Source organism: Emydura macquarii, unplaced genomic scaffold (genome assembly GCF_026122565.2).
Source record: "Emydura macquarii macquarii isolate MOO-44397 ecotype Brisbane River unplaced genomic scaffold, CSIRO-AGI_Emac_v2 contig_1253, whole genome shotgun sequence".
Lineage (NCBI taxonomy): Eukaryota > Metazoa > Chordata > Testudines > Chelidae > Emydura > Emydura macquarii.
The window spans coordinates 100575099-100599483 of NW_027131390.1; the positions used below are offsets into that span (position 1 = coordinate 100575099).

At 42.4% G+C, this 24385-nt stretch overlaps 1 protein-coding gene across 1 annotated transcript in view; it reads right to left on the minus strand.

Annotated features, from left to right (window-relative positions):
- KALRN (kalirin RhoGEF kinase) overlaps positions 1-24385 on the minus strand; it is a 608200-nt gene that overhangs the window by 315171 nt on the left and 268644 nt on the right. The gene's annotated exons all lie outside the window — the stretch shown is intronic.

The window sequence follows — 24385 nt, forward strand, 5'->3', positions numbered from 1 at the left end:
GCCATATTTATGAACTTTGAGGAATAATAACTGACTAGAAGAAGAAAAATTAAAATTTTAAATGAATAAAAGATGTATTCTTTTGTCTCATTTAATAAAACATAACAAGCTATAGTAATTGAAAAAGGTACCTTCAGGAGCTCTGAGCTACAAATAATCACTTTGTGTATTGGCTTCCAAAAATTGCTCTTCATTCCTATTCATGGACAGTAGCCGAATAAGGAAGACATTGTGAACTATGTTTTAGATTTTGACTGTATTTATTTGTGTTACTCCAAATTACTAGGATAGCTAGTTCAAGCTAAACTGGATCTCTGGCAAATTATCTCATGTTGATAAGGTCCAAGATTCAGTGTGACGTTCTCCCTCCACCTACCATAAACTCCCATAACATGCAAGCTGAGGGAGTGAAAAGGTATATGATGTCCAGGCTCTCAAACCCAGGCCTGTGAGTTTCCAAACAGCCATTACATCCTGGCCATGATCTGATGTCTGCTAACATCTGGTGGGCTAAGAAGCTAGGAGGACTATAGCCACAGCCAAGACCCCACACATGGGACCCCCAACTGGAGGATCACCCAGTTCCACTGATTGGAGGAGAAGGTGGCACAGGAAGTTGTCTGAGCAATTGGGTGAATCCCTGCTGCTGCACTGGATCCTGCTCGTGTCTGCTTCCTGCATGTTGTACCCAGCCCTGTTCATGCTTCAGGCTCCTGCCTTGCCCCTGCCTTTGGTTCTAGTTCCCACAGTGCTCCTGCTCTGTGCCTGCTCCTTGCCCCTCTGCTGGGTCCTGCACTCACACCTCACTTCTGATCATCAGTTACCAATCCTGGCTCTGACCCTCAGCTTTGACTTCTGACTCCAACTGTGGCTTGACCTTTGACTCTGGCATTTGGTATCTGATCCCAGCTCTGACCCTCAGCTTCAATACCTGGTTCATCTCCTGGCTCTGGTAATCAGCAATTGACTATGGTGCTGACCCTCAACTCCATTCCCTGATCTGGATGCCTGCTTTGCCCCCTAGACAACACCATCTACATCCTGGTCCCTACTAAGATGTTGAGTTCCCGGGAGCTGGAGTATGTGTATGTAATTTGGCAAGAGAGGCCCAGATTCAGCAAAGCAATGAACCATTACATATGTGCTTTGATGAACCAGTGTGTTGTATTGAATTAGGACCTTAACTGAGACTAGCTGGTGGTTTCCTATTACTACTACTCAGGAAAACTGGGAACCCACATTAAGCCTGAGCTAGAGCGGTGAAAAAGGTGGAGACATCCGGATTTCCCAGGGGAGAGGGGAAGAAGGGGCTCGCATTGTTCTAACCATAGAACTTTGCCAGCATGGAGTGGTTCATACTTTCATATTCCTCATCACACGGCACTGGAGCATGAGTAGTAAACATCACAGTAGCATTGGTGAAACCCCAATGACTTGGTGATGGGGAGGCAAGTGTTCAAAATACTCTAGCGCACCCTCCTATAAAATCATACAATTAGCTCACATCATGGCTCATTATTTTAAAAAGAACAAATTGTGAGTTATTTTTATTGGCCTTCTGGTTTTTGAGCTCTTAGGGTTCATGTTTCCAAGCTTTTCTCTTCAACCATAAGGGATAGAAATGTACTTTAAAAAAAAAAAAAAAAAAAAAAAAAAATGAGCTTATCATGTAATAACATGACTGCAGGAGTTGAGGCTTTAAGAAAAAATACTAAATGCTGCAAGACTTGTGATAAAATCATGATAGCTGGCAACACTGGGTCACGTGATGACATGTGATGTGATGAAAGAATGTCAGAAAGTCAATGAGATAGTGATAACTATTTCACAGAACCTGCAATTGGCCCTTACATTAAAGGGCTGTCTTGTGAGTCCTGTAAAAGTGTTAAATGTTGTTTGATTTGGTTAATTTCTCTATCACAGCTCATTTTAAACTAGGCCAGATATTAGGACTCAGTTAGCTAACTGACAGTTTTCCTATCATTAAAATGGTGTTATTTAACACTGAATCAATGGTTTCCAACCCATTCATGAAAAATAGCACCCTAAACTAGTCCAGTGATCATCATTATATTAATGGTTCTTTAATTACTGCTACTATTAGCACTCCAATTTATGTTTTTAATTGGAGTGACTCTGACTGCCAATGACTTTTAGTCTGCTAATCAGTCTTACAGACATGGAAGTCACACTAAATTTAATGTGTGTGAAGTAACTCTAGGATTGGACACTAGATGGGTTAAAACACATGAACCAATAATTCTTAATGTCTCCCACACTGACATTTCTCCACAGAGCTCCATATAATCTGGAGACCAATTAAGCATTTAGAATTTCTAAGTGACTGATTAGTTTATTTTTTTTAAAACACAAATAATTCGCAGATAACTTCCAAGGTGATTATCATTGTAGTCTCTTGTGCTACATGAATGAAAAATGAATGAATGAAAGCATACACTGAACAGTGCTAGGTTCTACAAAAATTGCATTTAGGTGAGGGAATTAGCTCCTCACCATGAAAGAATAAAAAAAGGCAAGCATAGTGCAAAGAGCATTCTGTTGTTAAAACATTCACTTAAGTTCAGGGACACTCTTTAGTGTTGAAATATCCCTCAATAGGAGCCAGATAAGGCCACCAAGTTTATTTTCACTTGTGAGTTAGGATATAAAACTATCTCCATTGCCCCAGGCATACCCTGGCAACAATTAGCTCTTACTAGCTTAGTTCAAGGTGTACAAAACATTCTAAGCAGGCTCCAAAACAAGGCTCTCAAACAGCAAAGTCCACAGTTGACTGGGAGATCCAAGTTAAGCAGCAGAACAAAAGACAGAACTCTTGGTCATTTGTGATCAGCTTGGGGGACCTAAGTCTTACTGAGAGTAGAGGAGGGCACTGCCTCCTTGCTCTTAGTGGCTGGCCGTTTTACAACAACTCATTGGGAATTATCCAACAAAATAAAAGATTTGTAGAAACATATTAATTTTGATGAAATTATGACAAACCATAGGCAAAGTTCCAGGGTCCATGGCTCTGGGGCAGCCTCACCACTTCCAGGGTCTGCAGTTCTGGAAAGACCCACTATGTGGACTGCCCCAGGACTTGAAGGCTTCTAGATGCAGAGCCCCAACTAGAGCCTGCAGGGAGTCTCAGAGTGCTGAGAACTCCCTGCCATAGACAGGGAGCTGTAGCTCCTAAGCTCTGATGCTCCTGGCTCAGCCATGATTCCTTGGGCTTCTAGGCTCCTGGATCTCCACCAGTCTGCTAGAGCTCATGGAGAGCCAGGAGCCTAGAAACTGTGGGATCCATAGCTGAGCCAGGAGCTTCACAGCTTGGACTGTCAGGGTCAATTTCACTTAGAAATTTTCTAAACAAAATGTTTCCATTATTTCAAAACAATTTTTTGTGGATTTCCCTTCTGCAGGAAATTTTTGAAATTCTGCTTTGCATTCTGAAGTGGAGCAAATTTTTTTAGAATTTCAGCATTTCTGTTCCTCAGGAAATCCCGACTTTGTACCAAGTCCAACTAGAAAACCTGCCATGGCAGTTAGCATATTGCAACAATGGTTAATAATACTTGGTTAGGAACAGAGAAGACACACAAGGACACTAGATAATTTTGTACCCAGTCCAACCATAATTCAGATCAACAGGGTTTACAGCATCATTCCAACTTATAAAAGGTCATGCACCCTGTGCAGTAACTGTGATTCTTTGAGATATGTTCCCTTATGGGTGCTCCACTTCAGGTATACATGTCTTAGTAGCCTTAAATCTAAGATTGGTCTCCACTCTCTGTTTTTGTTTGGTATGAGAAAGTATCTCAAATAAAAACCCTTTCCCTTGTATGAGCAGGGACAGGCTCAATTGCTTCTAAAGAAAGAAGGGAGTTTATTTCCTGTCTCACTGAGAGTGGCTCCTTGAAGAGGGATGGTGAAAGGGGGTAGGGTGAGGAGGAAAGGAGGTAAAGTGTAATTTGTCTATAGTATCAGGTTACAAATAGTCTTGGAGATATCAGTTCCTATATATGGTGAAAATGGGGAAATAGGTCTTCAAATGGGGGAAAGCAGGCAAACTGTTGCTGTTGGTGAACTAAGGAATGAGAAGGATTTGAATCCGCAACTAACCAGTCAAAACTGAAGTTTTGACGCTGGCTGAATACTTGGGTCTTGTGCATGAAGGGTTCTTTTCTGGAATCTGTTTCTTCCTGAGAAGTTCAGTGGGTATTTGGAACTCACAGAACTAGATTGGGCAAGATCTCTGGGTGGTTTGTGACCTACTAAACTTTCTTTTGTTCAAAGGGGTGTAAATTCCCAGTGATTGTAAAATGGCCTTGGAGTTTTTCCAAAGTGTTCAGGGACTTACCTGTGTTCTCTGAAAAGAACATCAGATCATCAAAGAGGAGGTTCTCTCCAAAGCTCTGGACCTCTCTGAGAATGCCAGACAGTTGGAGCCAGGATGCCCTGTGCATAATTACCACCACAGAGATGGAACAGGCCAAGGCATCTGCCACATCTAGGAACACTTGAAAGGATGCCCTGGCCAGTAATTTTCCCTCCACAATGATGACCTGAAATAACTCTTTGCTTCAGTGGAAGGTGCTCAATAAAAGTGGTAAATTTTATATAGTTTGTATAATTATATGTTGCTATGATCGCCTTGTAACAGGGTCAGCACCCACCTCTCGCAAGTGCATCCTCTCTGGCCAATACTTGCCTTCAATTATGCTGCTTTGGAACAGGGCAGCATCTACCATTCGCAGGTGCCCCCTTTCTGGTTTAGTGTAAGCCTGCTTTTCCTTCAGCTCTCCTGCCTCTCACATGCCCTCCCTTTCTCTCCCAGCTGATGGCTGTTCAGCAGGTCTTCAGCAACTCAGCCCTCCAGCCAAGTCACACACAGTGTCCCCATTTCCGTCTCTAGCTCTATCTCATGGCCCTGATATGGGGCTGTGGCACTAAGGCTTCCTTCCTGCGGGCACTGTCTTCTTTAACAACCAAACTGGGGTGCATCTCGGTACCTTCTGTTGGTATCCTTTCAGCAGCCCTCACTCGGCTTAGTCTTCAACCAGGACAACAGAGCCCATCATAATAATCTTGCTAGGTTCTGGGCTCAGCCTGCCCTCACTGACCTGCCCATGGTCTTGCTACTCTTCCAGCCAGCAGGCACTTAGTCCTCCCTCTTCAAGCTCCAAGGAGCAACTGACTACTCTGCCTCTACTGATTCCTTTTATATGGTCCTTCTGGCCCCTGATTGGTCACTCCAGCAGCCCCTCTGGTTGGCTGCTCCCCTGCAGCCATTCCAGGCTGCCTGGATAATTTCTTCTCTGCTCTTTTCTGGAGTGGGATGAGGCAGTGTCATGAAGCCTACCAGAAGGGGGCCTCTGGACCTAGTCCACCCCGTCACACACTGGTGATTCATCATCTGAAATTGCAGGGTTGCAGATGAATAGAACTTCTGTCCAAAAACATTCAGGCACTTCTGGTCTTTGTCATATGGGGTTGATTTGGTATGGTGTTGTTTTCCTCACTGATTCACTGCATCCACCACCAGAGAATTAAGTGGGGAGTGGAATAATAAAAATTCAGAGTTCTTGGTGGGAACATAATATTTTTTTATCCATCCATTTGAAAGTTGGTGGCACTGTTGCTGGGATCTGCCAAACTGTCTTTGCTGGATCCAAAAGCGCCTCATTGATAAGTAGTGCAACTCTGGTTGGTGTTTCTGCAGAATGTCCAGCAACCTGTGTTTTGATTCCTTGATCTCTTTTAGTGGAATCTATAGAGCATCTGCCATCAGTTTTATGAGATTCTGAAACTGCTGGAAATCACTGGCCATAGATGGTGGTGGAGGAATTACTGTCTCATCCGGAGATGATGAGAAGATGGTGGTTTGAGGGATACCTTCCTTATTTGTCCTAGCTTCCTGCTCCTTGAACATCTCCTCCTGACGAGGAATGGATGGGAGTGGAGGGAACTTTATGTCTCTCACGTCGTGGTGGGTGAGACTAGGTGCCTTGGAAAATTGTTGTCAGTACGCTGCCCAGGGGTCCTACTATGTCAATTATGGGAGGCCTATAGGAGGCATCCAAAGCTGCTCCCACCATCTATGATGTCTTTCCTGAAATTCCTCTCTCTCTCTTTGAGGGTGTCAAAGAGTGGTTTCCTATATGGACAGGTAGGAGAGCCATGCTCTGAAAACGCAGAGACTGAAGGGAGGTCTCCATCATTCTTGACATCGTCCAGTGCAGGATCCTTCAGCAGAAAAGGGTACCAGAGACAGATGAGAATCTGGTGACTGGATAGGTCTTTTAGATTTTCACTGTTAATGAAAATTTTCACTATTAATAGATTTTTCACTGTTAATGAAAATCTCTGATTGAAGGCAGGTGGGGCACATGCGCACCTGAAGTGGCAGACTCATAGGGACACTACTCGAAGAAGAATCTATGTTATCTAACCTATGGTTGTCTATAGTGTTCATTACCATAACATATAAGCATGACTGTAACAACTCTCTCTTTTTTTATTTTTCTTATAACATCCACTAACATGAGAGATGGGCTTGAACCCAAACCCGGTTCTCAATTCCCTCAAACTCTGGGGAATCTGGGATCCAAACTTTTCAGTTGTCTCCTATCTATATAACAAAAAATGATCCAAATGTAATATACTTGCTAATTGCCTATAATGTCCCCCCTCCCAGTGCCTGGTCAACACAGAGGGTATACGTCTGCTACTACCACCAGCTAATACTACTGCTTCCAATAACTACTACCAGCTTTATCTCCAGTGGTAGTGGCCTATATTGTGGTGCTGAAGGTCTCTACTTCTAACTCCACTGATGATCAGTGGTGGGTTGTTACAATGTCACCATCAAAGACACTTAGCCAATATCTTACAAAAACACCCTCAAACTCTGCTGATGTTTGGGTTCAGACCCAGATCTGAATTTCACAGCTTAGTCCAATCTCTAACAAATATTTCAGTCTTATCGTCAAGCCAAACCCTCCCCATGGCATGCAAATATGAGTGATAGCACTCCTGCTGCAAGAAAACAGAACGTTTGCTAATGAAAAACTTAATATTTGTAATTACAGAGACAAACAAAAACCCTCCACCTCCCAAAAGACATCTCTGAACAAGACTGTAATGTGTCTTCTTTTAAGGAATCCTCAGCCCATGCCATAACTAACAGGCTGGGACTGATAAGCAGGGACAGAATAGAATTCCTGCAAATATTACCGTGATGATAATGAAGAAAAACAATTAGCTTGAAAAAATAACTAATTGATACATATATGTCTTGGATTTCTGGACTCAGATAGAAAAGAACTACTGTACGTACTGAATCAACAGCTGTACTTTCTCCATCACCTTGGTTTTCCTTGGCAGTCTCCCATCCAAGTATTGACCATGCCTGACACTGCTTAGCTGATTTGATCTGACAAGATTACAACCTGAGATATGTTTCAAATACTAAAATAACCCTCAAGAGTGATTGGAAAAGGCCCAACAAAAATATGAGGTAAGGTTTCATAATGAGCTTTGGACAAACATGGTACATAATACTCTACAAAAATATTTAGTCTCTGATGTTTCCTTGTGAGCTGCTCCACACTTAAGAAATGAAATGTATTATTTTAACAGAATATTTTGGGTCTTTATTTTAATGAAGGACAGGTAACAAATTAGGTGTGTAATGAAATGCAAAGAAATCCAGGCAATACATTTGACTGGATGACGAGGCTAGAGGAATCAGTATGTGGCCCATAGAAATTCATCACTGGTTAAAGCAAAGCAATCCATCACCTACAGAAGATGTGGTATGCATGTTGGGTTGCCAGTGCACCTGTCCAGTTTTAAATTGGCTCAGCTACAGTAAAGTGTGAAAGGAGGACATTTGAAGCTAAGCAAACATTTAAAACTTCCTTTTCACAAAATAATAAGGTATGTATAGGAGTAACAGTGAAAGTCACTTCCTTGAGATTCATAAATCTTCCAAATATAAGGTCTTGATCACCACCCATTAAAGTGGGAAAGATTCCCACTGAATTTAATGTTAGATCAGGCCCATAGTCCTTGCAATGCATCTAATATGAATGCACCAATATTTCCACAAAAAACTACTGTGTACAATGTTGGTGGTGGATATGGAAGGTCAAATTGAACATGAAGGGCCTGATCCTGCAAAGACTTACATATGTGCTAACTTTATGCACCTGGACTTCTAAAGATCTACTCACTTGGGTCAAGTTATATATATACATAAGCACTTACAAGAATAGGCACTAAAATCCTGATCCTAGAGCCAGATTTAGATGCTCTTTCTATTACTGTTTTACAGATTAAGACCCTGATTATGCAAAATATTTAAGTGCATGTTTGATTTTATGAATGTTCTTAAGGGCATGTCTACTCAGCAGCTAAGTACCTGCAGCTGGCCCACGCCAGCTGACTTGGGCTCGTGGGGCTTGGGCTGCAAGGCTGTTTCATTGCTTTCTAGACTTCTAGGCTCAGGCTGGAACCCAGGCTCTAGGACCCTGCAAGTTGGGAGGACTCTAGAGCCCACAAGGCTACACATCTTAAACAGTTCCACAGCCTGAGCCCCACGAGCCAAAGTTGGCTAGCTCATGCCAGCCACAGGTGTCTTGCTGTGTAGACATACCCTAAGTTGATCCCTATTAAATAAAACTCAAGCAAATGCTTAACTTGACGTTTAAAGTAAAGAGATCTTAAGCATGTGCTTAAGCACCTAGCTGAATCAGGACCTAAATGTGTAGCTTCATTTTTTTTTTAGGCCTTAAAATATATTTCATAAAACATACAAGCTGTGCAATACGGGCAAGCCAAGGTTTCTGCTGGCCCTTTCACTTTTATGTTTCCTGGGCCAAGTCCTCGGCTGGTGTAAGTTGTTGCTTGCGACAGGGTCCTGTCCCAAGTGATTCACTGACCAGTCCCCTCTTGTGCCTTAGTGCAAGGTTGCTGGGCCTTCTCCTTGGGCACCTCCATCTTGGTCATCCAGGGCATAGCTTTCCAGCCAGGTCACTTAAAAGTTCAATCCTCTTCTGGGATGTTCAAGTCCAGCTGTAAGTGGTCAGGCCTTAAGATGGCTCTTCCCAGCTGGCCTCTTCAAATTCCCTTCCCCTGATTCCTGGGATGCCAGTAAAGTCCTTACAAATCACCACAGAATGCAACAAAATTACACTCATCTTTCCAGAGTAGCAGGTCCCAGGTCAGCTGTCTGGAGCCCCTTACTAGAACTCAGAACTACAAACAAAACACTACTGAAACACCTCTCACCCCTTTCCAGGCTTGAGCTTCTCTTGAACTCCTCTTCAACTCCCAGTTCCTCTTGCAGAACACCAGCCCAAGGACTGCCTCCCTGAAGCCTGGTCCATTGTTCCAGGGGCTTATCACGGGAGTTAAGTCCACTTCTGTGGCTTTGCATCCCTATCCAGCTCAACTCAACTACTCTCTGCCACAGCCAGCCCCAAGCTGTTGGTTTCCTCCTTTAAGTCCTACATCCAACAAAGGTGTTGCAGGGAGGGGCTAAAAAACAGGCCTCTTGGCTGTTAAAGGGGCAGAGCACCCTGTTACAGTGTGGCTCCATTGAAGCCAGTTTACACCAGCTGATGATTTGGTCCCTTGGCTATATTTATATCCTCAGTATTGCATTACCACAGTTTTTCCATTACATATGTCTATGTATATGATTCAAATGTTTAGGCTACAGAACATTAAGTTATTTCAGACAATAGGCCCAACTGTCAACCCACTAGAAAATTAACTAGATGAGTGATAAGATGAATGGTATTTACATCATAGCACAGCTTCTAACATGCTTGCCACATATCACTCTTTACTATACACCAGAGAAAGAGATTGGCGGTTTTTCTAAAGCAGTTATCAAGCCACAAGCAGGCAGGAAGTAAGTTTCCAGTAATGCAGAGTAAAGCAGCAATAATTTCATTATTGCAGATGGGAGTAAATATCTTTTCATAGTTCTGGTAGCGAACATATGAATATGCCTTAATGACATTCAAATATATTGTGTGCCTCTGCCTTTCAGCTTAACTTTGCCGAAGCATTGTGACTCCTACTACATTTACATGGTTCCTGACATCAACTATTTCTGCATACTTGGAAAATATTATTTTCTATTCCTTACAGCAGAAACTGGCCTTTCCTGGTCATATATTGCACCCCAAAAATGAGGGACTTCCCTCTCAATTTTCATAATCTGAAAGAGACAAAATAATTTTTTTTCAAGTTTAAGAACTTGTAAGATTTTGGTGACTATAGATCTTGTTTCTTCCAGCTCAATGTGTGACAGTCAAGTCACTTTAAATAGCTGCCATTAAAAAAAAAAAAAAAAAAAAGCAGCCAGACAAATGTTTCTTGTTTTATATCCAAAGTGTGGAATTTCCCTCATCAACATTATGCTGGCCAGAGACCCAGATATACAGTTGCAGAATAGTCACAGGTTTTAACTCTGACATCTCATGACGCTTTATACTGAAGACCAACTTTAAATCAGAAATACGAACTTTCTGCTGAATTTGTTTCTAGCCCTCGTGGATCCCAACATAGTGGACAGATCTTCAATTGAAGGTCTACTCTGAAAAGTGATTGCTTAAAGATCATAATATGAATTCAAATGAGCTCAGTTTGCAAGTAAAAATACATTCTCTAGCTGCCTGGCTAGCAAACTCAATCTTTGCTCTGAATGTCAACAACAGCTTTTCTCTGTCATGCACAATTACCAGTGATAAATGTTCTGCAGGGCAAATTAGGCCCTCATTGACACCTGTGAAACCCCCTTACCATCAATGGCTTTGCACAGGTGTAACTGATTAAACCTTACTGATTACTACCCACAGTTCTGACAATGAAGGCATAAAATCTTTTATCAGCTGTTCCAGTTCTTCAGTGCTAATGGCACTTTAACATCATGATAGTATAACATATGGAGAAGCAATTTCAGGCCACTTTTAGAGGTTTCAAAAAGTTGTCATTTTTGTCTCCCTACACTGTCTGTCTAGCAGGGCAAGGCAGCCTGGTTTGATGGGAATAATGATATAAAGATTATTTAAAACACTTCTAAAGTAATTTTCTCTAGAATGTGTGGGGTCTCCAGGATAAAAGACATTGTGGCATGGTTTAAAGATGTTACTGGTGTTAATTTGGGATTATCTACATAATTCACTCATGGTTTCATCTTTCGAGTACCACAGCCATCCCAAACCCATACTGATGAAACCTCTAGACTACACCACACCATAACATATTCCCTATAAATAGACAAGAACATTAATTTAAAATATGCTTCTAAGGACCCAACTCCTGTCAGGCATGAGCCTCTCCACAGCAGTTGGGAGATATGATTCCCAGCTCAGGTAGACATACATGTATTAGCTCTGTTTGAGCTAGCCCCTAAAAATAGTAGCGTGGCCATTGTGCCACGGACAAAGCATGGGGGATTGTACTTGGGCAGCTAGCCTGAGCCACCACCTGTGCCACCACGGCCACACTGCTATTTTTAGGTGCTAGCGCGAGCAGCACCAGTGCGAATATGTCTCTCCAAGCTGGGAATACACCTCCCAGACACTGTGCAGATGCACCCTCAGAAGGTTTGATCCAGGAGCACAGACTCTTTTAGTTGGCATGCACATAGTCATGCCTGAAAGTTGCTGCACAATTAAATTGACTATGAGACTTTGTGCATCACTTCATTGTATGAGTTCCTGACAGCCAGGTTTTTATCATCCAAAGTGTCTTGAAAGTTGAAGCAATATGTAAGTAAATAAATAAATAAACAAACAACAATTAAAAACCTCCTTATCATCTTCTGTTGGTGATGGATTCCTGGTTTCTTAGATCATTTAGCCCTTGGCGACGTCAGTAATTACCACTGAACACGTTGGTTATTACCTTCTGTAATTTCTGTTAAATAATGGTGGAAATACTCTCTATTCAGATAACCAAAACAGTTGCTCTTGCAATACTGATTGGGGAGCATTCTTGTGCTTCCCAGTGGTTCCAAGACAATGAAATTGAAGCAGTCTTGAAATGTTCCATATCAAAATTGGCAATAAAAATAAAAAGGAAACTTGTGCAAATGTAAAAATACTTCATCAGAACATTCTGACTTAAATTATTTTTGGATCAGTTCTGATGTACATGGAGGAAGCATGAGGATTGGTAACTAAGTATCCAATGCTGGTAGCAGGAAGTTGGAACTAGTACAGTACACTGTGTTCCAGTTTCCCTAGAAGCAGACTGTGGAGCTGTTTCCTCACAGTTAGTAGGGAACAGACTTTAGAGCAATTGCAGTTGAATTAGGGAACAGCTCTCACACAGCAGGAAATACACAATCATTTGGTTAATGACATGCCCTCATGCATCAAAGAGGTACAAGTGTGCTGAATGCTCCCTTTCAAATATGGTAGGAAGTGGCCAAGTTGCACAACAACATTTGAGGACATGTTAAATTAAGCTAGGAAAGAAATCTAGCACAAGCATTTTTCATCTCTAGCTGTAATAACAAGGCCAGCAATGCTTCTGGTTAGTACTTTGTATTCCCATGCACAAGACCTGGTTCACTTCTGAATGCTGTAGAAATGGCATGCTCAGACCCATCATGGAAAGCATGCCTGATGTCACCCCGCTGATTCAGGATGCTGGAAGGCACTGAAGCAAGGACAGTCTTAGGCACCAGACTAGGACTCAGGAGACTTGAGTTCAATCCCCTAGCTCTCTTCTGTGTGAAATGAGACAAGGTCACTTAACTTCTGTGAGCCTCAATTCCCAACCTTCTACTTGTCTGTTGTATCCCTCATATATTCTGCTTCTATATCGTATCTCTTGTACGTTCTGCTTCTATGTTGCTGGTCCAAATCCAATCTGGGTGAACAGTGGTCAGACACAGATGCGTATCTGGCCTTCTGGTGGCCACTGTCCATACAATAAAAAATTCAACACCGCAATTAGCACCAATTCCAATCTTGTCAGCCATCTCAGTAGAGTCAAAATACTGACTTGCCCATGGAAACTGAACTCCTGTCACAACCACAAAGGTGTGATGGTAAAGTAGTGTGGAAGGAAGGTTGTACTATCACTGCTCATCATGCAGCTATTCTGGGCATAAACAGAGGAAGCTGGTCTCTAGAACTGTAAAACCAGCACTAAATTTATTTAACAGCAGCAGCAGGAATGGCACAGAAAGGCTCCCAAGGAGATCCTGTCCCATTTTCCTCAGCTACAGAAATGATGGCTGCATGGAGGGATGGATAGGGAGTGCAATCAGAGTAAAATAAATGAGGAAGACAAAGATTTTGGTGCAGATTTACCAATGCCCTCCATTGCTTTGCACTATACACAACTGGGTTTGCAACTGCTTCAAATTGCTGGAGCAGCACAAACCAGCCAAAGCGTACTGGTTAATCTGTCTCACTGTTATTATATTCATCTCCCAACTTCTTAGTGGTAGATGGGATGCAACTGTTCACAATGTTAATGATATGCATGGGATTCATAGATTCCAAGGCCAGAAGTGACCGTTCTAATCATGTAGTCTGACCTTCTGTAAAACACAGGCCACAGAACTTCTCCAAAATAATTCCTAGGACAGATCGTTTAGAAAAACATCCAGTCTTGAAGAGAAATTGTCAGTGATGGAAAATCCAGTATGACACTTAGTAAATTGTTCCCATGGTTAATTACTCTCACTGTTAATAATTCACACCTTACTTCCAGTCTAAATTTGTCTAGCTTCAACTTCCAGCCATTGAATTTTGTTCTTTCTCTGTTAGATTGAAGAACTCCATTATTAAATACTTGTTCCCCATGTAGGTATTTGTAGACTGTAATCTAGTCACTCCTTAACCTTCTCTTTGTGAAATTAAATAGATTGAGCTCCTTGAATCTACCACTACAAGGCATGTTTTCTAATCCTTTAATCATGCTTGTGGCTCTTTTCTGAACCCTCTCCAATTTATCAACATCTTTCTTAAATTCTGAGCACCACTACCAAATACAGAAATAAATAACCTCTCTACTTCTAGTTGAGATTTCCCTGTTAATGTATCCAAAGATGTCATTAGCTCTTTTGGGGACATGGAGTCGCGCTGGAAGGTCATATTCAGCTGATTTATCTGGAAAAAAAAAACAAACAAACCACCTAGCTTTTCACACCCAACAACACTCAACTGTCTGTGATTCCATGGGATAGCTTAGATTTTACATGATTTAGCTGCTACTCTCAGCAGGTTGCAATTCTCTCTGACACATGATGTCACTCATACAATGTTCACGGTATCACCTCAGTCAGTCACCTTGTCAGACCAGGCCCTTGTTATGAGTAACCTTTGGTCTTTGTAAGCAAAGGTTCTTTAAAACAAAACAAGCTCTTCTGAGAGCAGTTAAGCCCTACAGTTCTGGGAATCTAAACTACCAACTTTGTTCAATGCTGCAACAGCATTTTAGAAAAAATCCCAGATGTGCTCAGAGGTGCTGTATTTAATTGCTGCCAGTTCACCTAATAGGGCTTTCGCCACATGAGAAATTGCCACTACATTTCAGGCAAAGGTACACTTAGCAGGGAGTATTCAAATTATTTTTAAATCAGAAAATACAGAGAAAGCACAAATTTGAAGAAACACTCTGAAAACTAATGAAAAACTGTGCTGTTCCCATAGAGAAAACCATGAGCTATTGTTACATTAATTCAATTCTCACCTGCCTTATTAGATCCTCTCTTACTCTAAGATGTGTGAAGTAATTATGTAAAAGCGATTAGCCCTTGGTAGAGCTTGCATTCTGGTTTACAATGGCAAACACAGATTTCTAAAACTGGATGTACAGTTTCTATTTCTGAAGCGAAGTTTAAATCTTGCAGTGCTCTGTTTATTATTATGGGAGCATTCAGAGGTCCCAGTCAGGATTAGGATCCCATTGTCACAGGTGCTGAGCAAACGCAAAGGTCCCGGCTCCAAAGAGCTCCCAGGGTAGGTCTGACTCAACTTCATATTATGTATATAAGAGCCCTCATATGTTTTCGGGCCTAACCCTACAAAGTGGAGTTTCAGTGGGAGTTGAGGGCTCGCATTAACTAACAGGACCAGGTGCTTCATCATTTGTTATAATAAGGGACGATTCAGACAGTGCTGCCAAACCCGTAGCAGTGAAGTAAATCCAGGTCATAGGGACCCAGCCAAAGTTAGTGATCCTTAATAATCATGCTTCAGTGTGTGAGAACCAGCTGCTTTGTGGTGACACAACTTTGTGGTGATAACTTGAGCCCTAGGGACATCTCGGACTATTTTGTGAGACTGTGAATGAGGTACATCACTCTTGTTTAGCAGAAAATTTTGATCCGCTCTTCTCATAATGCTCTCTGCAAACACGTATATGCATGCAAATAGATAGCAGTTCTGCATTTCTTCAGTTCTGGATTCTGTATCTATTCTTCTGCTCTATTGCCCTCCCCAGCAGGCATCGCATAGGAATGTGGAGCATGGGTGGGGATGAAAGTCACACACTGAATCGTAAGTCTTTCAGTTAGAGGCCCTCTATCAAGTGACTTTGTGAGGGGCCTTAAATTTACTGAACTGTCCCTGGTTACAGGAACAATTTGCACGTTCAGAGTCTCTGGAAAGACCCTCATGGGGTGCTCACTTACAGTATTATGGTGATGATGGTGGTCCAAGTGCTTGGACAGAAAATGTACTGCACACTGAGTACTGTATTCCAATATGGCATACGATACTTCACTGAACAATAAATCCTTTAGGAATTTAGTACATAATAGTAATGCATTACTGCTAGTCCATTACTTTTAACAATTTAACACAAAAGTTTATTAAAAAAATTCCTGCATCAATGAATCCTAGTATTAGTAAAATACAGTATTAACCCTTATGGCAGGAATGTATATTTCTTCTCAGCACACAGCAGCTTTAATGAAAGATGAATGCACTTCTCAGCAGTCCATCATCCATCCCTACCTCTTCTAATATGCCTCCTGCCTCCCTCCAACTTCTGGTTCCTTGTTTAATGATTCAGACAGTCCTTCCCAGGACTGATCCACTCCCTCTCCCTCTCCCACTCATCTTACCTCTAACAGCAACCCATCTCCCTCATCAGCTTCTAAAATGGTTTTCTCACAGGCCTGCCATACGTGTTCCCAAATGGTTCACCACACCCTGCTGATGTCTAGCTCAACATTTCAAACAAACTCTAGCAGCAAGAAGGTAGATTCTGTGGAGAACTGGCAGGGATACGTGAATGTTTCCAGCAGCAGAGTGGTGAGACAGGTTAGCATCTCCTGGGGTAACTGTGCCATCATGCCCCTGCTCCCCAAATTTCTCCCCATGATCTGTAATGTACCAGAAAATTGCCCATCCCCAGGTGTTATGCCATGAGGAACTAGACAGTTTGTTAAGGGTTAATACATAACCATGAAAAATCACTTATAAATAGGAGCACTCTCCCATTTCATATAAACCTACTATAGATCTTTTTCAGAATCTCTTGATGCTCTTCTGAGAGAAGAAAAAATGCTGGAAAGGGACGATCCCACAAGTGATCTTACTGTTGCTGATCTTTTAAATCTTTCTCATGCTGTTATTCCAGAAAGTCAGAGAGAATCCATTTCTAGGAAATGCTTCTCAGCACAAAAGCACTCAACTGCAGTTTTTAAAGGAACATTTACTATTGCTCTACTTAATGGACTGTAATAAAATAAACTGCCTCCTATTAGCAAGAAGGATCATGTCATCATCTCTGTAATGTCATTTTATTACAGCACGTACAGCATCAGAATTTTAAGTGTAGTATAAAAGGAAGTAATACTTGAAACAGTTAATGTAGAAATGTATCATACGCCTGGTCATGAATGCACAAATAGGGAACTCTCTCTCTCCCCCCAAAAAATGCAGTAAGGTTGTACTACTTACTTTTGTACTGCAATGGTGTAGTGACTTTTTTCCTAATGTAGAGGGTACAATTCAGCTATGTTTACTGCTATTCACCAAATGTTCAAAATTGGAGAGACCGAGTAGAGCCCATAAGCGTTCTTCTCTCTAGAGGGGCAAGATCCTTTCATGTGCTGCTTCACTTAGACACCACAGTGATGAGCCTGGTATTAATACTCAGCTTTGATAGCTACTGAACAACCTCAACCCCCGTTGACTTCAGCGGGAATTGAAGGTCTCAGCATCACAGAAGAGTCGTTCAGCACCTCATTAGGAAATATGAAGCTTCACCTGGATGTAATTCCACACATGGGGCTTTTCCTGCTCTTTTTGAAATCAATAAGAATTTTTCCACTGACTCCAATGGGAGAAGGAGCAGGGCATGAACTTTAAGCCAACTATTGAATTTCCTTCTTTATGAGATGAATTTTAAGCACCAAAATAAGTAGCCAGATTTTCAAAAGAGTTCATCTTGCTCTTTTGAAAATCTGCTGCTTTATTTAGGTGACTAAATGGAGGCTGAGTTCTGATTCTGAAAAATCTACTCCCAGTTGTGGATTCTGTGCTCTTGATATTCTGGTCCTGCGTTGTTTGAAAATATTGCCCTGTGTTTCTCTATTTTACTAGCATCCTTGATATTAGATCTATGGTCAGTTGGGCATAACAATATCAGTGAGCAGGATTTTTCTGCCTGCCAGCCATGGAGCTGGGAAATGCCAGCTCAAGCCATGCTTTGTGCCACTTTAACGTATAGCCCTTAAGCCACCCAGTAGAATTTGCACAAACAGAAACCTGATGCTCACAACCCAACCACTAACAAAATTCACCCACGAGGTCTCTGTATGGATGGCGTTCACTGGCAGTGTCACCTAGTGGTTAGGGTAGTAGGGCTCTACTTGCTCCACCTCCAATGTCTTTCACTGGCCACTGTCAAGTCCTCAGTGGTCTGCCTTCGGTGATATCAGCCCAAACCTCTGGTCCAGTTGCCAATTAGCCATATTCCTCTCCGGGATAACAAAATCCGAAGGATGATATCGAGTCCCTCGCCCTCAAGGAGGAGAAGGATGCCCATCAGTCTGTTTAGTAACCCCTGAAGGTCTTCAGTCCCAGCTGTGGAGTTTGCAAAGTCTTTACCCTCTCTGGGTTTCCCAAATGGGGAGTCTTTAAGAAAGGGTTTTCGTGCCCTCAGTAACAAGGCGGTTGGTAGGGGAGCCCAGACTCTTCTACTCCACTGGGCTCCAGCCCAGGTAAGTAATGTCTGACATCTCTTTGCTACTTCCTACACTCGCTACCCCACCGAAGTCTTACAGTTTAACACAATAGCAAAGAAAAGGAGAGCAACTGAATTGTCAGCCCCTCAGGGCTCAGCAGGTAGGCTCCTTCTCTCAGGGAAAGGTTTATGTAGCATCCTTCTTCAGGATCTCTCAGGACAGGTCTCTCTCCCTGCCATGTCAGGCCCCTTCTGAGCTGTCTGACTCCCTTTAAAGCTCTACCTCCAGCTGGAGTACACTCTGCTGGTAGGGATAGGTTGGCCCACCTGGGTCCAAAGTTGCTCCTTAACCCTTTGACTTCCAGTGTGAGGTTTATATACCCCATCATAGTCTCATGCTCCTAAGGCTGCCACATTTTGGAGTTTATCCTTTGCAATTTCTTTGAAATACACTGAGGGGGTTGGAGGGATATGTGATCAGTCATATCTCCCACTAGTGGCTGGCCCAAGTGGTTATTACAGCATGCTACTTAAAGCACAGGGATCTTTCTTAGCTCAAGTGATACAGGCTTGTGGTACTGGGTTTAATCCCGTAGCTGTCTCTCTGTTTGTGGCCAGTGTTTTCTACAGCAAAATAATTGTTCTCCATTCAGATCTGTAAACAGTAAAGATGATATGGGACCACTCCATAAATTGATAAATGATTAGCTTAATAATCAGGGAATTACTACAAAATATGAGCTCGAAGCCAGCTGTAAAGTATTTCCAGAAGAGTTAAGCTCCTGTTATAACAACCAGATAACAAAGACACAATATTTTTTGTCTTTTTTTGGTATTTATTCAAGTACAAGGCATGCTTGCCTGTTTTTGTTTTGGTTTTTGTTTTTTTTTCCCTTTTCCTTGTCCAAAAATCAACCAGCCAATTAACATTTCTCAGATATTTCTAATAGCTGGATCTATGTTGACTGTGGTTTTTGTTTTAAACAATTTAGACACAAACTGCATTTTTCATTTGTTACTGATGGTTAAAAATATTTCTCCTTGCTATCCAGTAAAAACACAGCTAGCTAGTTTTGGTTCAAAGACATAGATATATAGTTGGTAAGGAATTAATTTGTTGGACAATGAGCATCAGAGACTATACTGGAGGCTGCAATGTGTTATTTATCAGCAGATCATTACACTCAGGATTGCACAGTATGTGAATTTCCTCACATTGCTCTGCCAATGCTCCCCACATGGTTGACCTGACTGAATCATTGTCTGGTGACTTGAGCCACAAGATGATATTAGTCACCATCTGTAAATTGAGTCTTGGTGTGCTGTTTTTGCTCCATGTGATATCCTAACTGTTGTCCTCCCCCTGATCCAGCATGGAAAAAACAATCATTGACTTGAGAACTAAGTTTTTCCACAGACAGCTGCGCTCCTTCTCCAAGCAATTCCAGTGACAGAAGCCCTGAGTGGGACTGCCACCCCCTCCTTTTCTTCCACCAAATGTGTGAGCTACTCAGCAGATGACAACTTTACAGACCGTCTGGTTCCAACCTGGAGCCTCTAATCACTCAGTAGAAAAAACAGTCATATTTCTTACTGGTATCTAGTAACTTTTGTGGACATTGAAAGGAGTTCAACTGGGCTGACCCAGACTTCATAGGGTTAGTAACCCCATTCTGAGGAACTGAAGTTGATTTCATAAGGAGAATACTAATGCTGAAAGGTGGAGTACAATGGGAGGTAGAGATATTCTGAAGCCTTTTGCTTTGAATAATTTAAGTGATTACCCCATGGTTTAAAATATCCTTACAAGTGGTGACAAAAGTGAATCACCTTTCTTTGAAGGGAACACCAATGGCATCCAAATACTGAGAGACTCAAAAAGTAACCTACCCTAAAAATTAAGTAGCTCCCCCCTCCCCACCATGTCCTCTTGTTTCCCGTTCTCCATCCCACCTTGATAAAAACATCTGTCAGACAAACGGGGACACTTTCTTAGCCTGGTTAGTCAGATGTGTGTGTGAAGAATTGAAAGTTGTTCTCCACCCTTTTGCAATTAGAGCTGGTTTTCTAAAACACCACCCAAGCAACAAACAGAGAAATTAGATAGAGATATTAAATAGATAAAGAAGATAAAGAGACTAAGAAATAGAGATATTAAAAGGTCCTTATTTATATTCAGGTTCTTACATAGCAGGCTGAGTGCATCAGAGTTATTATATTCAAATAAGTAAATAACACATTCAGGTCACAAAGAAACAGTAACATACCTCTCCCGAGGTAAAGAGAGAACCCAATCCCTGGTGCAGGACCTTCTTCCTACTGCTACCATACCTATCAGGAGAGGGCAGAGTTCACTAGGCTAATGGAGGCACCAGGCCCCTTTAAACTTAAACTGTCATGGGACATTAGGAGCAGTGGTTGTTTATATGATAGGCTAGAGTTTAGTGCAGAGTATGGCATGTGGTTAATATTAGATACAAAAGTCACAGCAAAATGACCCTCCTTTTTGAGGAAAGTACAAGGCTTTCCTCTGTTGCAGTCCAAAATTAGGCAGAGAAGGCAAGGTTAGCTCTTCAGCCAAGTCACACAGTGCTTGAATCAAGGTTTGGTGCTTAGTAACTAAGATGATAGATGCATATGAAATTCCTAAAATAGCGAATGCCACCTTTATCAAACAAGATTTGCTTCAGACTGAATGGGTCTGTGATGCGGCAGATCCCCATTCTGTCAGGTAAGGAGCTAAAGGGCCCCTCTGGGCACAATAAGCCTCAAACCAGAGCATTTGTGAGGCCTGTCAAGCCTGGAGATGGGTGGGTTTGTAAAAGGGACCATCCCTACTCAGTGCAGTGCAGCACTCTGAGGGAGCAGGACTTCAACTCAGAGCTCCTGGAAGCAGGGATTGCTGACTGGAGAAACAGCTTGAGAGCCTTAGCTGCACAAGCCCTCTCAGAAAGGAGACGGGCTGGTACTTCTCTCTCTGTCTCGCTTTCTCTCTCTCGCTCTCGCTCTTTGTCTTCCCAAAGGCCTAGAACTCTGCTTTTTGTTTGGACTACTTTAATCCCTCCTACAAGGGAGCAGATGCCCTGAAGAGCACAGCCAGAGGCCTGTGCCCTGGACTCTGAGACAGGAGCAGTGCCCACCTTCTCCCCAAGGGAGTTCTAGAGAGTCATAGTCTACTATAGGGCCTAGAAAGATTGAGAAAGTCTCTGAGTCCCTGTTTACACTACGCTAATACAAATCCCACAAAGAATCAGCTGCCAGCAAGACTTACCATCAGTAGAAATGTCTGCAGATCCCCAACCATGTTAAAATTCAGACACCAACAGCTATTTAGGATGGGGTTCTAGCCTACTCCCTGTCAGAATCTCTGTGAGGTCCCTTCTCCCATCACACCACCAAAGATTACATTGTTACTGGTGACCTCAGAGAAAGTCTGACAAATCCAAACCTGAAACCCACTTTAGCATCTGTCCACAGGGATTGGAGGCATAGGGGCTCTTCTAGGTCAGTATTCTGACATGAAGGACATTTGTGACATGGTAAGGAAACATCATAATGCCAATATTGCATATTCAGGATGGGTAGAGCAGACTTGGTCATGGCTAGTTGAGAGGGCCCCAAATATTTGCTGGCTTACTCAATCCAGGCTCTCAGCTGGACACAAGCAAGTAATATATGCAAAGAACCTAATTTGTCACAGCCATATAGGTTTGTATTGTGCCCTCTCTCCACTTTTCCTGACAGTTCTTTCTTCATGAGCTGGCAAGGGATTGACATTTTGGGTGCTTGCAAATTTTCCTTTAATGCTTAAAAATGGCATTGGAGAATAAAAAGCTATTGCATGAACCTCTATTTGAAAGTCTTTTGGCTGCTAACCACTATTATATTATTGACATTAATAATAATAATTAATGAAAATAATCATTTACATTATAAAACACCTTCCATCTGAATATTACACAAGTGCTTCAGAATCCATATCTGTACAGTACCATTGATATGCAGTCAACTCTGCAGTGGACAGCAGCGACCAACCAGCATATAGCATGCCACCCAAAAATGGAGAGGTAGGAGGGGAAATTTTGACTAATGATACTGAAGCATCTTAAATCTGCTCTTAAATGGCCAAGCAGAGCAGACAGGATCTCATTTTTTTAGGGCCTCATATAAAATTACATATAGGGTAAACTGCATGGTACACAATTTTTCAGAAGTTGAACCAGTAGCTCAGTAAATCAAAGTCTTCCCAATCTGAGGCTTAGACCATGAAGATCCCCCTCCCATTGTAGCTGATCTTCTCAGATATACAGTAGAACCTCAGAGTTATGAATTGACCATTGAACCACACATGTCATTTAGACCTGGAAGTACACAATCAGGCAGCAGCGAGGGGTGTGCGAGGGGGAGTAAATATAGTACAGTATTGTGTTAAATGAAAACTACTTTAAAAAAAAGGGGGGGGGGAGGAGGGAAGCAGCATTTTCCTTCTGCATAGTAATGTTTCAAAGCTATATTAAGTCTATGTTCAGTTGTAAACTTTTGAAAGAACAACCATAACATTTTTTTCAGAGTTACAAACAAACTCCATTCCCGAGGTGTTGGTAACTCTGAAGTTCTGCTGTATTCTGTATGTGTGATGAGAGCATGTGTTTGTCCTATGTCTGGCTTTGCATGACTTGGGATTTTATTAAATTAGTTTTTACAGTGTGTTTCGACAAGAAGCTCCAAGTACAAGTATTAATTTGCAGTTTATAAAAAATATCACAGTAGATGGACTCCCTCTCCAGACTAGCTCCCTAGAACTCCTCTATCACCCACAGCTCCTAGCAAACACATAAGTGAAACATGAGTCACACACTGAGGTCAGACATCCACAGATTTGGGCTCTAGTGGACAAACACAGAGTGACTGAATTCCAGGGTTAAGGGCTCTCCATTGAGAATACCCTGCCTTGGTTGGCCAGATTTTTAAATCTGCAGTAATGTCTAAGGTTAAGATTCTGTCACGGGTATTTTTAGTAAAAGTCAAGGACAGGTCGCGGGCAATAAACAAAAATTCACTGAAGCTGCAACCTGTCCCTGACTTTTACTAAAAATACCCTGGGGGAGGATGGGGGAAACAAAGCTACTGGGGCTTGCAACTGCTCCAGCCCCCTGCTCCAGTGGGTTTGCTGCCGATCAGCTGTTTGGCAGCAGCCCCAGCCTTGCCCCTGAAGTCACAGAGGTCCTGGAAAGTCATGGAATCCGTGAGCTCTGTGACCAAATGGTATCCTTAATAATGACTGTTCATGAAAGGACCAAGCTAGTCTCAACTGCTTCCATGTTTCATGTTTCTTTTCATCTGCCAAGAGCCAAACCCCACACAGCTTTGCAGGTTAGAATCAGTACCTTGCACTTCACACAGACTCGGACTGAAGTTGGTATTATGTGAATAAGAAGCCAGTTATAACATCTGATACTGTAATTTAATATGTTTGTATGATGGGGAACAGCAGGTTAAGGAGCAGCTCTGGTCACAGGAGACTCTGCCAACCCCTGCCTGCTGGGAATACTCACAATGGAGGTGGCGTTTAAAAGGGTGCAGCACATTTCAGTCAAGGTGGTCAGTGTGAGGGAGCAGACCTGCACTGGTAGCTCTTGCAGGAATCTAGAGGAGCCCTACACCATCCGAAGCAGACCTCAATTCAGAGCCACAAGCCACCAGAGGAAGAGACAGAGGAGCATCTGCTCATGAGTGGGGGAGGGATCCTCTTGTCCTCTTTCTAGTGAGACGCATTGCAGGCCGTTATCCAAGCCTTCACCATGCCTCTGGAGAGGCAGGAACATGGTAGGAAGTAACCCAGGGAGTAGGCTGGATGATGCCATGGTTCAGGTCACACACCAGAACTGCTGCCCCAGGGCCCTGGGTTGGAACCCAGAGGAGTGGGGGAGCCCAAGTACCTCTACAGCGAACCCTGGACTTTAACCACTAGGCATTACTGAGAACTTCAGACTTGACCACTTGACAATATGGTTAACCAGTGCTCCAACCACTAGGAGATGTTGTCTAGGGAGACGGTCACCCATCACAGTCTGTCATGTCTGTTGCACAGTTATGTGATTTTGAGCAAGCTTTAGCCATTGTCTTTTCAACTAACATGGATGAACTATCCTGATTCACTGCAGGGCATTCACTCTGTCCCATCCTATAGCTCTTTAATTATTAT